This window comes from Orcinus orca, chromosome 15, assembly GCF_937001465.1.
Source record: "Orcinus orca chromosome 15, mOrcOrc1.1, whole genome shotgun sequence".
Classification (NCBI taxonomy): domain Eukaryota; kingdom Metazoa; phylum Chordata; class Mammalia; order Artiodactyla; family Delphinidae; genus Orcinus; species Orcinus orca.
The window spans coordinates 34,021,202-34,039,658 of NC_064573.1; positions in this window are offsets into that span (position 1 = coordinate 34,021,202).

Consider the following 18,457-nt stretch of genomic DNA (forward strand, 5'->3'; position numbering starts at 1 on the left):
CTGGATCCACATGGTCTTCTCATAGAGCACATTTTTTTTTTTTAGACTTCTGGGAAATCTAAAAAATAAAACACAAACTGACCCATAGTTTGCTTCTTGGTCTAGGTTCAGTAATTCACAAGGTCAGACATGGGAGATTACTTGAGGAAAGGTAAGGACTGAGGAAAAGATGAGGAGGTGCTGGAGAATGTGAAAAGTTGTTCTATAAAGCCAAACAAGGAACTGGTTATCCTAAGTTTTTACAGATGTGATTTTAAAAATTTCAGGATCAATTTCTAAATCTAATAAAAAAATAACATATCTCTAGTAAAATGGAAATAAATTGTATATTATCTATTGGTAGATGGTGTATAGCAGTGGTCCCCAACCTTTTTGGAACCAGGGACCAGTTTCATGGAAGACAATTTTTCCACGGACTGGGGGAGGGGGGGTTGGTTCAGGTGGTAATGCGAGCAATGGGGAGCAGCAGATGAAGCTTCGCTCACCTGAGGCTCACCTCCTGCTGTGCGGCCAGGTTCCTAACACGCCGAGGATACCTGGGGGTTGGGAACCCCTGGTTTATAGTATACACAGACAGACATATACACAATGTTAAACTTTTTTCACTGATAGGTTAATTCAAATGAACATTTTTGACTACCTTAAACTTAAGTTTAAAAAATGTTGTAAAAGATTACAGAGAGTTCCAATTTATCCTTTCTCACTTTCTTCTAATATGAATATCTTATACAACCATTAAACAATTCTCAAAATTGGAAAATGAGAATTGCTATAGTGCTATTAACTAAACTAAAGACATTATTGAATTTTACCAGTTCAATAATGAACTGTCCTTTCTCCGTTCCAAGAGTCTCTCCAGGACCTCACATCACATTTACCAAATTTTTTCCTTAGTCACCTCAATCTTTAAGGTTCAGCAGCCTTTCTTTGTCCTTTATGATCTTAATGCTTTTAAAGAGTACCAAACAATTATTTTTTTGAATGTTCCTCATATTGGATTTATCTGATATTTTATCCTAATTGGGATGAGGTCATGTATTTTAGCAGCAATACCCCAGAAATTATGCTGTGTCCTCCCCAATATATCATATCAAAGAGGTCATGAGGCTGATATCTCTTACTCCTGGGGATGTTAACTGTGATCACTTGATTAAGGTGGTGTCTTCTGGTTTCTTTACGGTAAAGTTACCATCTTTCTCAATGTAGTTTCTAAATATGTTGAGGAAATTACTTTGATAATGTGTATAACCTTTCATCTTAAACTTTAACCCATTAATTTTAGAATAGTTTACTGGAACTTAATTGTGACAAATTTCACTATGATGTTTGTCTTATAGTGATTTTATACTTCCCTCATTTATATTACATTTATTTATGGAATTCTGCTGTAAGGAAGAGCTGCCTTTTCCTTCTCATTTATTCATTTATTAAAAAAATATGAATTCATATCAGCATTTATGATATATGAGTATGAACTCAGATATTTGCTTTATTTTCTGTCATAAGTACTGTCATTTTTAGCTTTAATTTGTATATATATTCTCTTATTTTTATTAAGATATTGCCATTTTTTGAAGAAAAGCATATAACAAAATTATGCAAATAAAATAAAAGATCAGATGCAATAACTCTAAGTGAACCTAACTTTTAAACTTGCCTGAGTGAAAGTTAAAATTTTCATATGACCTCTGACATACAAACTGACATGTCACCTCAGACAATTAATTAATGCCAACCTTACACTTGACAACAGCAAATTTTGATCAATCTGATTTTGGTAAATCCAAGATTTATAAAACTAAGGTCACTATTAGCAAAAGAAGTAAGGGTTCTCAAATCTCACTTTGCAAAAGGAGGGGAGGTGTTTTTTGTCTGTGTCAAAAAACACAAATAAGGTCCTCTAAAGAGAAATTCCCAAACTGTTCCTCAATGTTTACAGCTATCTGTGAATCTTCTGCCTGCAGAGAAATCAATAAAAAGAAATACTTTGTTAAGACAGTTCCAGTAGAATTTCATCACCAATATAACCTTCCAGTAAAGCATCTTTTTCAAAAGGAAATGGATATTTTTTCTCCTAGGACATCCATGGTTGTGACTAAAGCATGTGAATAGAAGCCATCTGAGCTCACAATAGTTTAATACTGTTATAAGATGAAGGCAAATGGCATATTTGACAATTTCTCCATGATTTGCTTCAAAAAATTGAACTAAATAACCTGTTCTATGGAGTGGAAGATATCATCTGACAGAAGCCCTGCTTACATTGTCTTGTTCTGCTTCAAGCCACAGAGCAGTCTGATAATTTTCAAGCTCCATATTTTCCTCAAGGTTGTTCCAATTTTGCATAGTTCCTTTTCTTGCCAGTAAGAGTAGCAATCTAATATGCTGCACAATAGTTTTCTTTCTTTGTCTTGGGGTAAATTCAAGTATTTGTAAACAAAGACTTTAAAAATCAAGTTTTATCTCCCACCACTTACAGATGCACACACACACACACACACACACACACACACTCAATTTAGTGCATGGTAAAAATGGAGAGAAGCACTTTTATTAACTAAATGCTTCCCTTGTTATGGATATTTCAACACAAGAAGCACTGTTGATCTAGGATCCCATTTGAAACAATGATGGAAAAATTATATCAATTAAATGATTTTTAAACATCAACATGCACCCCTTTTCTGACATTTTATAACTTTAGCTGGGTTGGATGTAAACTGGGGCTCCCATCTACAATCACAATGTTCCCCCTTCCCAGTAACTCTTCCTGCCATTGTACTTTGGTGGTGATGACCAGCACACCTAACATTGTAGCTTTTGAATGTTAGAAACTATACATTAATAACACAATTTAAACATAATTTGATCTTGAGTATTTTTCCCATTTTAATTTTCTAAAAACATATACAAGAAAAATGTGGTTTGTGTGTGTGTATGTATGTGTGTATGTGTTTGTTAGATTTTTGTTTCATTTTCTGGATCATCTAAATACACTAATGTCCCTGATCCTTAGTTAAGAAAAAACCCTGCCTTGGAAACAGGGTTCTCGATTGTATAACATGATACTTCTCGTAATTATTGTTATGAAGAATACAAATGACAAATTTTTCTCTTCTTTCTCCTGTGTGTGTGTGTATATATGTACATATATATATATATATATGTACATATATATGTAATTATCTAGTTATAGAATCATATAATGTATATAATTATGTAATGTATATAATATATAGATAATGTATACACATAACACACATATAATTTGAGATCTTGTTTTGTAATAGCTACATTGTAAAAGACACTTGTGGCATAAGTATAGAAGGTAGTCAGTAAATATTGGCTGTGTGCATCTTTGATTACAATTAAGAAAACCTCAGACAGAAATGAAGGATGAGTTGGATGTCAGGGAGAAGGGAGCTCCATGGAGGGGAACTAATATAAGGACTGGTGTGGTAACTCAGATGTGGTACTCTCTCAGTGAGTGCTGCATGGGAGGGCAGGGAAAGAGAAGGGTAGGCATATCTAAATGGGACAGGAGGGCAGATTGTCAGAAGGGCAAACAGAAAGCAGACCAGCCTCTCTCATACAAAATCCTTTGTTTCAGAGATGTTGGAAATATTTCCTAACTAAAAGGAAAAGATTATATTTCACTATTCCTTCCAACACATCTCTTATCACTGGTGTGAAGTAACAGGGTGTAAAAATGTGATTTAAACAGATGAAAGTGTTTCAGGAAGTTTGTTTTGAAATTAATCCACAAATAACACCAACATATTTTTTCCCCCATGAGTTTCATCTGTACTTTACTTTCACGTGAGAGGGACATCCCAAATCAGGGATTTAAATGCTAGTCATGAATTTTCTTGTCTTGGTCCATATACCTTCCTTACCAAGTCAATGAAATTATAAAGTTATTAATTCATGTACCTTTCTAGCCTTATAAAGCTCTGCATTCAAGCTCATTGTCCAAACACATAAAATGCCTTAAATTCTCCAGTTACACACAGCAGTAGGTTTTAAAACATCCAGTGAGAAGGTCTGTGGAGGAGGAGGTACACTTTTGTGGCTGTACTGATTCAGTTTAAGTTGGAGACACCAAAGCCTTTGAAATGCTACAAACTTTCCTGAAAGGAAAAGCATTAAACACCATTCTGCCCTTACTCCCCTCTCATGTTGTAGATAAAAAATAATTTCCAGGGTTTAATGGTGATTCCCTTAGGAACTTTAAGAACCATAAAGCATTTTGTTTTTGCTGCAATGGAAGTGCATTCTATCCTCTTCCTTCTGGCAGGGTAAGCGCCCCAATATCTACCCACCCCCGAAAACTTCAGAAATCTAATATATCACTCAGTACTTTTCATCAGGCCTTAAAGAATAGAGTAGGATGATCCTTTGCTTGATGCACCAAAGATTTTAAAAATATATTTGTGGTACCTGAGAAGATGTGTGTGCCATGTAAGATTAATATGCATACGATTTTGCCAGCTGTCTACTATATCCAGAGGGAAATACATACGAATCCTTTCAGCTGCTGGTACAAGGTGCTGAACCACTTCTGTCCAGGGGCAAGGTCACTGCCTTAAATTGTTCAGCTTTGTCCCTGCCTCAGGTTATCCCAATTATGGCCGAAGTGGGCCAGACAAGACCATTAGGTGAGAGAAAGAAACCTACAGAGGGATAGATTCAGTCCCTTAAATCTTCGGCAGTTCAGGAAATTAATGTCATCCTCAACTCTGTTTCTTTTGAAAAGTTGAATAAGTACCTTTTCAAGGCAGTTATTAAAATGAAAGTGTTTGTGCTTTTCTCCCCCCAGCATTTGGAAATGAATGTTTTAAAGTAAAACAAGTAAATCTGTGTCTTCTAGGCTGGTGTACAACATGGTAATGTTTGCTCTAGCATCTTTCCTAGAAACTATATTCTGAGAAGCCAGACTAACCCTGCACCATAAGTAATATTAGATTACAAAGGATATAAAAGCCTTGAAGTTGAAAAATATCTCCTTTACTTTCACCCAAAGCTGACACTGGATGAGGAAGAAATAACTGAGGTCTGGATATTTCATAAAGCAAAAGGCATAAGAAAAGGCATATTATTGGTATGATAATCACAGGAATTAGTTGCTACCCTGTGCTACATAATAAAAGGAAAAATTACACAAGGGTTCAAACCCAATGTCCATTCAGAGAAGAATTTTATATCTTGGAAGGCCTAGTATTATATTTTCTCTGAAATTATTCTCACATAGTTGGAATAAATCCTGGACAATTGGTGCTAGTTTAAAATTTTTATTTATAATATTGGTTGAGGGGACTTCCCTGGTGGACCAGAGGTAAGGAATCCATCTTCCAATGCAGGGGACATGGGTTTGATCCCTGGTCAGGGAACTAAGATCCCACGTGCCACAGGGCAACTAAGCCTACACACCACTACTCCTGAACCTCCGCACTTCAACTAGGGAAGAGAAAACCTGCACGCCACAACTAGAGAGAAGCCAGTGCGCTGCAACAAAGATCCCACGAGCTGCGACAAAGACCAGACACAACCAAATAAATAAATAAATATTTTTTAAAAATACTGATTGAATCAATTAACCTATCTAAACTATTTCTGCACATACTTATTTTCAACATGTTTATTAAATTCATGCCATCTAAATTCATGTTACTTATTACAGGTTCAATTTCAAAATTCTTTCTGTTAAGGGTGCTAAGATATTTTTTGCTCCATCAAGCTTCAAGAAGAAGATCATAGGGAGAGTGGCCAAGGTGGCTGAATAGGAAGGCCCTGAATTCTCCTCCTTCCCCAGGCACACCAACATCACAGCTATTTGCAGAGCAACTATTGACAAGAAAGACCAGAAGACTAGCAGAAAAGGTCTTCTAAAATGAAAGCTATAAAGAAGAAATAAGAGTAGGAGAAGAGGTATGGCATAGTCAAGACTCATGCCCCTGGGTGAGCAGCCCACAAATGGCAGCGTGATTACAATTGCAGAAGTTCTTTCCAAGGAACAAGCAGTCTGAGCTCTCCAGCCCAGGAGTCCTGGACCAGAAAGACAAGCCCCCAGAACATTTGGCTTTGAAGACCAGTGGGGATTACTCTTAGGAGAGCCAGAGGGCTGTGGAAAATAAACTCTACTGTTAAAGGGCACACACAAATACCACACACTCCAGGACCCAGGGCAAAAGGAGCCTGGGTCAGATCCATCTGCTGATCTTGGAGAATCTCCCAGAGAGGCAGGAGGCAACTGGAACACACCCTGGGGACAGAGACACTGGCAGAACAATTTTGGGAGTCTGTTTTACCATGTGGACACTGGTGCTGGCAAGCATCAGTTTGGGACTCTCCCTCTAGCTTATTAGCACTGGGACCCAGCCCCGCCCACCAGCCTGTAGGTGCAGGTGTTGGGATGCCTCAGGCCAAGCAGCTAGCCTGGCAAGGACACAGTCTCCACCAACAGGCTGGCTTCCTTAAGACCCCCCGAGCCCACAGGCATCCTGGGACCTGGCCCTGTACACCAGAGGGCCCAAGACATGGCCCCACATTCAGTGTGCTGGTACTAGCTCTGGGACCCCTTCAGGGCCCTGCACCCATCCATTAGGACTAGGTATCAACCACCAGTGGGCAGACATCAACTCTGGGACCCCCAGGGCTTTGCAGCCAGAGATCCTGGGGCACAGTTCTGCCCACAATTGTGCCAGTACTGGACCCGGAACACCCTGGGCCTTAACCCTACCCACCAGTGGGAAGGCAGCAGCCCTAGGAACCCTGGATCCTGCAGCCAGATACCTCAGGACCCAGCACCACTCACCAGTGAGACAATACCAATTCCATGATCCCCCAGGGCTCTGCAGCCAGATGCCTCATGACCCAACCCTGCCCTCCAGTGGTTGGCAGCCACCACCCAAGGCAGTGCTTGGCAACCAACCCAAACTGGGGTCAGCCACACCTACCAGACTGCCCACCTTAATCAGCCTGCCACAACAGAAGGACACAGGCAGCCCATATAGGGGGCACTCCTAGAGCATTTAGCTCTGGTGACCAGAGGGAAGTGGGCTGCTAGGACACATAGGACATGTACTACAAAAGACCACTTCTCCAAGGTTGGGAAACATAACCAATCTACCAAATACATAGAAATAAAAAAGCAAATTAGGCAAAATAAAGTGACAGAGGAACATGTTCCAAATGAAGGGACAAGATAAATCCCCAGAAGAACTGAATGGAGGTAAACAAGTTACCTGAGAATGGTGAGGTGGGGATTAAGTGGCATTGAAATGCCTGTGATGTAACAACAAATAGACGATCACACCTATAGAAATTGTGGTCAGTCTAATCAGCCACAGTATACTTGTGCAACTTGAAAGTCCATTAAACATTCTTTTTCTAGTTCTACTGACATCTGTGATACTATGTATAGCATTGTGTTTTACATACTTTCATAATGACAGTCTCCTGGGAATTATGCACAGACGTTGCAGCACGTTACTGAGCATGTTCCTTCCCATCTATCTTGCCTCCACCTTCCAAACAAGAAAGGAAGAAGGAAGAGAAAACACTCTTTAGGTTATACAGAAATGGAGGATTATATTTAGTGAAATAACTAGAGTAGTCTGCTCAGAAATATTTTGTATGGATTGTCTTTATTTGAATTTATTATTCTGCCAGTAACCTAAAATATTACTGAAATACCGATTATCATTCATGTATGAAAATCAGCCCTTTTGTACATGGGTAAGTTATCTACTTAGATGTCCCCAAGAATCAGAAACATAGCATATGTGAGATAAAATGTGTATTCTCTAGACCCCCAAAATGTTTATCTTTACCTCAGTAAATGGTGCTACCATTCATCTAGCTTAGGCAAACTTCACCACCCCCACCACTTCCCACCTCAAAGCAATAAACAAATAATGTTGGCTTATTTTTACCATTATACATCCTGAATCTGTTCATTTCTCACCAGTTACATAGCTGCTTCTAATGTAAGTCACCATCATCTCCATCTCTCTCTACTGCACAACTATACTAGCATTCTAACTGGTCTCCTCACTTCCATTCTTCACCTCCTGACTCTCAACAGAGGAGCTCAAGTAATTCTTTCAAAATCTTTATCACATAATTTTAATGTCCTGCCCCCAAGTTACTATAGTTTCCTGTAACTCTTAATATAAAATCCAAACACTGAATGGTTGTCTACAAGGCCCTGTCTATCCTCCAACTTCCTCTCCTCATCCTCTGCATGCTCTCTCTGCTCAGACCACACTGGCTTCCAAGTTGATTGATTCTCAGGTAAATTTCAGCTCCATCCTGCTTCACTATCTTTGCTCTTCCCTCTGGTTAGCAGACTTGTCTCCAAAAATTATTGCAGGTTTTATTCTCTCACCGTTTTCATGTTTCTGCTGATTTTTTGTGATCAAAGATTCTCTGATTAGTTAATATAAAAAAATCCTCTTGTAACACTCAAACTCCTTATCTTGCTTTATTTTTTCTTGCATAAAAATTTTCAATACTTAACATATTATATAATTATATGTTGTTGCTTTGCTGTCAGTTAGACCATAAATTATAAGATGCTAACACTGTTTTCCCAGAGTTCATAATAGATGCTCAATAAATAAATAAACAAGTAAATATTAGTTCAATGGCTGAATGAGTCAATAAATTTGAATGTACCTATATACAATCTAGAGTGTGAAGAGCGTACTGAAAAACTTTGATTAAGTCAGAAGGCCAGAAATCTATTCAGGGATGTCTCTGTCTAGACAGGTGATGGTTTTAAAAGTTAAGTCATCCTTCCAGGCCCCATCCCCCCATCAGTATGTAGTACAGGTGTCTTAGGCTACAACACTATGGCAATAAATATATATTCCATAATAGTTTCAAAACTTTGCTCCAGAAAGCCCTCACAGAACCCACCTGTGCTAATCTTTCCATTTTTACTTTTTCCACTCTAGGTGTATGATGCATCCCTTCTGATGCACAGTGATTGCAATATGGGAACACCCACCGAAGGGGATGTCATTTCTCCAGGGCCCTGGTGAGAGGACTGAGCCCCTCAGGGCTAGAGGCATCAATGTTACTGCATTGTGTGCTGACAATGCCCCAAAGGGAACTTAGTGAAATATACTCTTCTAATTATCCCTTTCTCCTATTCACCCATTTACCCCACAATTCTGAGAATCTGAGAAACAGGCATATATTTTGTGCCACCTATTTTCCTGTACCAATACTATCCTCTTGTTTTTCCTCCATGTGGGTGGGTGGGTCCAGAATTGCTCATCATAACATATATCTGATAAAAACCTAAAACCTAGTGTGTACATAATTGACGTTCCAGCTAAGAATGTTATCTAAAATAGGTGGATGGGTCTACATCTTTCAAAACATTTAAATATTTTAATAGAAAGCCAGCAAGTATGCTATCTTTCTCTCATTCTAATTCATTAATGCAAGTTTAGGTGGTTTCATATTTGCATTGCTAATAGCCCTCCCTCAAAGTGTGTTGACATTGTAGGTTTTCAATGTTGCTTTTTTCCTCTCACTAATATGGGTAATCTTTTGCAAGGGGGTTTGTAAGGAACGGCACCAAAAACGGAGGAGAGCTTAAACAAGCTTTATTTGGGGACGCTCCCGGGCGAGGTTCACTGGTCCGAGAGAAAGGGGCCAGAGAAATCGCGCCCGGGGGGAGGGTTTGGGAAGAATTTATAGGGGACGAAGGGAAAGGGGTGTGGTGAATCCGGGAGGGTGCAGGGTATTCCTTATTTGGTGGTCTTTTCGGGTATCTTGGCAACATCTGGTGCCGGTCGCATCAGTCTTGGGATCGTTAGTCCCGCCCCTCGAAAGGCGGGAAGGCTGGGCCGGGTGGAAAGTCTCCAGGTCAGTCCTGGAACTGGGTGGTCCAGAAAGTTTCAGTCTGATGCAACCTGTGAGTCTGATTGCGTTGCCCTGCCTCGGGCCAGTTGGCCTTACAGGGTTAACTTTTTAATACAGGCCTCAACACCTACATAGTTGTTTTCTTTCTCAAAATTCCTTTAAAATCTCAGGGATTTGATATCATCCCTACTTATTTATTTAATTATAAAAGAATATTCTTTGGCAGATGTGATGATAAACTTACTGGAAGCCACTAGAGACAAGAAGCTGCTTATTTCTAGTGTTTGTTTTTCTTCTACCCTGCCTGGAGAAAGAACCTCCTTCCAGAGGAAAACTGAAGGTTTCTGTCAATCAAGATGTCGAAAGAGTCTTCCGGAGCAGGGGGGCCTCCCTCCCCCTCCCTTCGCCAGCTGGTCAGGGCCTTCCCCTGAACTTCCTCGGAGGCCTTGAAAGTTCAAGAGTACACGTTAGCTACCACTTTGCCTCCCAAAAAGTACAAAGAAAAATGCATAATGTATGATAATGGTCAAACTAATAAGAATTAAAGTAAATGGTGTGATATAAAAAGGGTTTCAAACAGGATTAATAATTCTGCAATTTGTTATACAAAGTCAGTTTTTTCCACTTGCAGAGCAAAGTTGCCTGGTGGGTTTATTGGTTCACTCATTATTAGGTATATGTCACTTTTATAGTTTCACATTTTTATAGTTTATTAAAAAAAGACATCATTCATGAATAAAACATTTTGGCTCTAGGCTGCTATACACTGACGTTGGTCAGAGAGATTATACCACCATCCCTGATTTAAAATAATAACCAAAAAAAAAATGGTCATGAAGAACCTAGGGGCAAGACGGGAATAAAGACACAGACCTACTAGAGAATGGACACGGGGAGGGGGAAGGGTAAGCTGGGACAAAGTGAGAGTGGCATGGATATATATACACTACCAAATGTAAAATAGTTAGTGGGAAACAGCTGCATAACACAGGGAGATCAGCTCAGGTGCTTTGTGACCACCTAGAGGGGTGGGATAGGGAGGGTGGGAGGGAGGGAGACGCAAGAGGGAAGAGATATGGCGATATATGTATATGTATAACTGATTCACTTTGTTATAAAGCAGAAACTAACACACTATTGTAAAGCAATTATACTCCAATAAAGATGTTAAAAAATAATAATAACCAAACATACAAAGTAAAAATAGTAAACTATTAGATAACATAGAGGCCTATAGGGGGAGTATTCCAATCTGCAAAGAGACGTTCATATCTCAGGTAAATTCCTCAGCAGCAGTGCCTTTGTTTCTCTTGTCCACTCTCTGGACCTCACCTCTCTAGAGCCCAGCATCTTTTATTTCTCCTAGGTTCTTCTGTGGCCATGTTTACTTTGGTCCACATTGGTTTACTGGGGCTTCTCTCCCCCTCACTCTTCATCACACAGGACAACGGTGCATCTGAGGTGCAATTCATGTGCTGCTATGAATGAAGTGGAGACATGTAGCCGGATAGGCTTTTTTTTTTTTAATTTATTTTATTTTTTTGGCTGTTTTGGGTCTTCGTTGCTGCTCAAGGGCTTTCTCTAGTTGAGGCGAGTGGAGGCTGCTCTTCATTGCAGTGCTCAGGCTTCTCATTGCAGTGGCTTCTCTTGTTGAGGAGCACGGACTCTAGGCACATGGGCTTTAGTAGTTGTGGCACGCAGGTTCAGTAGTTGTGGCTCATGGGCTCTAGAGCGCAGACTCAGTAGTTGTGGTGCATGGGCTTAGTTGCTCTGTGGCATCTTCCCGGACCAGGGATCGAACCCATGTCCCTTGCATTGGCAGACAGATTCTTAACCCCTGCACCACCAGGGAAGCCCTGATGGGCATATTTAATTTTAGCTCTTTTCAATCACTCTGCCCGTTTGAGAGTTCAGAGCTAAGCATCATCGAGTCAATTAGAGCTCTATGAGTAATATTTCTGTGTATTCACACATTGATTTGATTGGCGTACATGCTATGCTTATCTTGTTCCTGAGAGCTCTGGTGATGTCATGGGGAGGAAGTCCAAGATATTGTATAGGGCCCTGTGGTTATATCAGGAGAAACAGAAAAGTGCATGGTTTGGCCTATTTATCAGGAACTGTTAGTTAGTTTTGTGTGTCTGCACCAGGAGTTAGCCTAACTATGTGGTTCTAACCCAGCACTGCTCACTACTGTAATCATAGCATTGGTAGAAGCATGAGCCAGTCACAGCAAAAGGAGACGTTGGAGGAGAGCAGAAGAAAAATCATGAAACTAAAGATATTTTCCCCTGGCTTTCTGCCTTCCATGCTTAAAACTCATGTTTTCCATTCAGAGTAAATTTTCTATCACTGCCATGAAAATAAAAAATATTTCTTAAGAAAAAAAATCAATAAAACTTGATAAATTTACCTTTTCTCCATGATTCAACGAATTTGAATTAATGTATAGCTGTTACATGGCAGAAACCATGGGCAGAGCCAGAAGGCAATACACCTATGATTGCAGTTGTTGCTTTTCAAACTGATATTCTTCCTTAGATACATTCTTTACCTATGTATCTCTAACTCTGCAGTTATTTTTAACTTTGCAACATTGTTAATTACCAGTTTTAATTTATCTTAAAAATTAGAAAACTAAACAAAATAATGAACACATTCAAAATTAAAGGCCATTACATTGACACTTGCAATAACATAAGCTAGCTCGTTGTTTCATCTCATTTTACCAAATCTTTAAGTAAATAGTTTTAAAAAATGATTAGTATTTTTAAAAATAATCTGTACTTGAACATAGCTTTTTCTCTCTTTTTTTTTCTCTCTCTTTTGTTGGTTGTTGGAAATAAGGTAACACATGTAAAAACATGTGGTATACTGGTAAATTGAAAGACTCCAGGACCGTAGAATATATTATCATTAAGAGGTAAGGATTATAATAAACAGAGAGTCATGATTTCTCACAAGATACTAATATTATTTCATATCCCTGTAATCTCAAGCTCACAGCCCTCACTTCACAATTTAATTTAAGGTATGGGAGACAATGGAATCTGCTTTTAATTTAATTAATTTCTATTTCAAAAGAGAATCAAGTCAGTCAGTCAAGCAATAATCAGTTCAATCAATCATTTTCACCCCTGGAACTCACCAGATTCCTGTGATATTTAACTGAAATATGATAGAAATATCCAATTTTCTGTTACCACATATGTGATATAAAAATCCAATCACTAAAACAATATTTGTCCATTTTAGGATCTTACTCAGATATCCAGAGAAGTCAGTCAGAGGTTACCCATCAGACAGAGTTGGTTTTGGTGCCCTGGTTAGGCTTTCTTAGTGTGAGGAAAGAAAAGCACAATTCTCCATAATTCTAGGTAATACCCAGCCTATTGGAGAGCCATGATGTGTAATTGGGCCACTCTGGAGAAACTACTTATTTGCAGCATTTATGATAAAGAAGAAGCTTAACGAGAACATAACATAAGGGAGCCCCAAAACTTGCCTACCTTACTCCTGATAAAGCAAAGCCTGAAGCTTGCCTTGGAGAAGAGGCAAATGGACATCTTTCTTACACAGAGGCAGCTGCTAGCATCAGCAATGTGTTATAAATGTGATGTGTCAAAACTTTCCCTGAAGAAGCAAAACTTAAAGACCTAACAGATTCTCAAATGTCTAGAAAGATGATTTTTTTTTTTTTCAATTTCAAAAAGAAATCCCTTGGCTTCTTCAGAGACTGTATATAATTTTCCCTAAATGGTTTACTCTTTCAGAGCATCCCACAGTACAAAATGTGTATTTTAGCTAGATAGAGTTACCTTATATCCTTTTCTTGAAACTTAAGTTCTTCATTTACTTCACGGTTATGTTGAGTCATGTATAATTAGGTTAATACTGATATATTGATAAACAAAGGCTGTTACTGATAAAAATATTGTGAAAAGCATAAAACTGATGTATCAGGTCATATATAACTCAACAGAGCTGTTGGAAAATAAACATTTCTGGGTCATTGTGCAATAAGCACATAATATATTGTCTGCATTTTTTATTTGCAAGGATTTTAGTTTAGAGTTACATTTATAAGGTTTAGGAAGTGTGTCTGAAATCTCTGGGTTCATATTCAGCACATGTAGGAAAGTAAGAAAGTCATTGTTTCTTGAAACTATAGATGGAAAACAAATCAATTCTCTTCCATTTCTATTTTCTTATGTATAAAAGAAATAGAGCTTCATAGTGAAAAAGAAGGTGGAAATAGTATTGGAAACTGGCTTGTGAAAGAAGAATTTCCATTTCTGTTTGTAAGAAATAAATATAGGCATTTATGATGAAGATAAATAAGGGCTGCTAAAAAAATGTTGTCTTTTGTTCCAATATTCAGACTTTCGCAAAGTCTCATGTAAATGACAGATAGCAGGTGAGCTGCACTCAGGTGAGTTAAATGTATCAGCCAACTACCAGGAACACACAAAAAGATGTAACTTATCAATGCTTCTCACTAAATGTAAGTCACTTAAAAATCGGGAAATTCAAACAAGCTCAAGTCATGAGATTGGTCTCTTTTCCCCCCATGTTAGAAATATGAAGTTTATTATACAATTATATATACATATATATGTGTGTGAGTTTCTACTTCAATAACAGACACTCAGAAGAATATACTCACAATTTCAATGTCTTAACAGATACATTATATATATATATATATATATATATATATATATTTATACTTACAAAGGCTTGTCAAAGAATATTCTTTCTATCATTACTTATTAAAAATTAGAAACAACTTAAATACCCATAAATAAGGGATCAGGAACACAGGGTTGTATGATATGTATAAGATGAGATAATATATTTCATCAAAACTCATACTTTAAGGAATAAATAGTATAAGGCACTGCTCATGATATAAAATTCCATGAAAAAAAATTATAACTGAACTCTGTGTATGAACTGGCACAACTTTAAATAAACAAATGCATAAAAAATGACTGAAAACACAGGACATTTATAGAATTGCTTGTAAGTAATTCTCTAGAATCATGAGATTATAAGTAATTTTCATCCTCCTGATTCTCCTAAGTTTTACATTTTCCAAAATCACTTTCCATAAATATAGATTATATTTGTGAGTATAAGAACAAAATTTCAGTTTTTGTAGAATTTGTATTCTATTAAAGGAGTCTGAAAAGAAACAAGTAAAAAAAAATCCAAAACTATATTTATATCTATTTATGAATCTACATGTTTAAACATATCTATATCTCTTTGTTTATCTATCTATCATTTTAAGTGATAAGTAACAAAGAAAAATAAAGGAGACTTAAGTGATGGAGCATGATGGGGTGAAGATGGGGTCGGGGAAGCTAGATAGTAAAGACATTGATGTTGAGTTAACATTTGAAATAAAACTGAATGAAGCAAGGAAGTAAAGAATTAGAAGGGTTAGGATAAGAACATTTCAAGCAGCAGGAATAGAAGTAAAAGGCTCTAACACAGAATTCTGTTTAGCAAGTTCAAAAAATCTTGGCTTTGAAAAGCCAAGATATGATGTTAGAAAAATAAATAGAAACAAGATTATGAGGGTCATGTTAAGAAATTAGGGTTTTTAGGCCGTGTTAAGAAGTTAGGGTTTGATTCTAAACATTATGGTAAATAAATGGTGGGATTTTAATAGGTAGTATTGTGATATAATTTATATGTTATACAGATTATTGGTTTTGTTGTATAGAGAACAAATTATAAAGGGGAGGTTAAAATTAAGACACTGCAGAAACCAAGAATGGAAAAGATAATGGCTTGAGCTAAGGTAGCAATAGTGGTGGTGGCAAAAATTCCCCAGGTTTGGAACATATTTGAAAATATTTTATATGGAATATGAGGGAATAACAGGTGAAGGATTTAACAATAACCTGTATATTTTTTGTGTAAGCTCCTGTGTTAATGATACATTTACTGTAATGCAAAAGACTGGGAAAGACAGGTTGGGGTAGGTTAAGAAAAAACCTAGAATTTTAGGCATGTTAATTTTGATATGTCTATTAGATATTTCTGTGGAGAACACTGAGAAGATATTGGAACACTTAAGTTTGAAACTTAGGAAAGAAATTGGGGCAGAAAGATATAACTTTTGGAGTAAGAAACATATAAATGAAACTTAGAAGAAACATAAAAAATAGACAGGAATTTAGGGTATTCACCACCAAAGGCTCTTGGTGATACAGAGAGAGGATACCCTGGAACTAAGCAGAAGGATAAGATTTTCAAAACAATGTCAGTTCAGCGATGAGAAAGATGTCTGTAGCTAGAGATAAAAAGAAGTTTTGACCTAATCTTAAATTTTCAACATCTGAAAACCAAATTGAAAAGGCTGACTATTAAGTGAGATCACAACCTAGCATAAGTGCATATCCTGCTCTCAAAATGCAATTATTCTAATTACATGGCAATTACAGTATATCCACAGAGTAAATTACCTAGTTATTGGCATCCTGTGGAATAATCTAGCAATTTCCTCTCAATGATGACACTATATTGCAGGTTTTCAGAGCAGTAACATGATTTCTTTTCAGACATTGTTCCCTAACCCTTCAATTTCTTAATTGACATCTCTTTTCTAGCCTTCCATTCTCTTCCTCAAATTAACAGACACAATTTTGTGAACATGTAAAAGATGATTTTTGCTTTTGATTAGTCTTAAAAATTAATTTTGCTATAAATTATTGCACATATTAAAGTGAAGCTGTATAGGAAGAGTGGAAGCAGTCTTTTAAGATGCTTAATTCTGCTGAAATGGCCATATTAATATCTAACATCTCTCAAAGAATGATTATCTGATCTAAGCTCTATATTTTCATATCAGTATTATATAGTCATTAATTTAGATGATATCTAAGTATTTGAGAATAAAACTTTATGCTGTATTGGGTAACTGGGACTCAAGCAGAAAGCCAAACTCTTAATGGAATAAGAAGTTAGAAGAATAAATTCAGGGCCTCCAGACTGTCTGAAGAATGAAGGATAAATCCCAGAATAGAAATAGTTGAAGAAAAAAGGTGTCCCAAAATTTGTATAGAACTCTGCCTAACTCCATATGTGACTTTTCATTTAGAGATCCACAGAATAGAACAAAGGGGTCTTGCAGAAAATAACAGCTAAAATAAGTGAGTACGACCTTCAGTTACTGCCCATCATAAGTATGACAGAGTTTGGAGTTTAGGTGCAGTCAAGTTAAACATCTTGGATAGGATAAAACATCAGCATTCCTCAGAAGAAGATATCAGTATCCAGAATCTCTAAAACATATTACCTATAATTCCAGTATTGGATAAATAGTTCTAAACATATGAGGAAACAGTAAAATGTGACCAATTATCAAGAGAAAAGGCAATTATTGGAACCATATGCTGAGATGACCCAGATATTGAAATTAGTGTTAAAACTGCTATTACAAATATGTTTAAGGACTTAAATAAAAATATAGTTTTAATAAATGATCAGATGGGGGAATTTCAAAGATAAATGGAAACTATAAAAAAGGAACCAAATGGAAATTCTCAGAACTGAAAAGTATAAGAAAAATTCCCAGATTGACTTTGTATACTCATGAAAGCAAAAGAGAATACCAAGTGAATGTGCATAAAAAATTCAATAAAAAGATGTAATATGAAGAAATGAAATTTTAAAAACTAAAAATTATCCTGCATTCCTTTATATTTATGTGTATATTTGCCACTGTTAGTACTTTTTATGCATTTCTATAGTTTCAAGTTTTCATTTGATACCATTTTTTTCCAGCCTGAAGGATTCTTTAAAACACATATGAATTTTTTTAAAAAAAGGATGTATCATTCCCTTGTGAATGATGATTTTTCCAACATATGTAAATGCAGTGCATATGACAATAGCACAAAAAGTGGAAAGAGTGGACAATGCAGCAATACCATTACAGATGTCTAACAATGGACAATGCAACAATACCATTACAGATGTCTAACAATGGACAATGCAACAATACCATTACAGAGGTCTAAATATACATAGAGTTCTACAACATTTACTATAAATTGAGTGCTTTGTTAAGCATACACTAAAATTTCCAGAGCAGCTACTAAAGAATGAAATGAGCCATATCTAAAATCCACTAAACAAATTAAAATATAATATAAAAACAATATTTAACACAAAAGAAAGTATAAAGAATAAATAGAAGAAAAGTTAGAAAAAATAGCAAAATAGAATAACTAAATCCAACAGTATCAATAATTATATTGTGTGTCTTTGAGCTGAAAACTCCAGTTATAAGGTAGATATTGTCAAATAAGATATAAATTAAGATTAATCCATAAGCATTCTAAAATATGACACAGGATGAAAATAAAAGTATAAAAAGGATATACCATAAAAAATAAGTATAAGAAGTCTGGTCTATTAGTTTCTTACCACTACAGTAACAAAATTATCACCAATTTGGTTTCTTAAAATAATACAAATATGTTACCTTGTAGTTTTGGAGGTCAGAAATCCAAAATGAGTCCCACTGGGCTCATTCAAGGTGTAAGCAGGTCTGCATCTC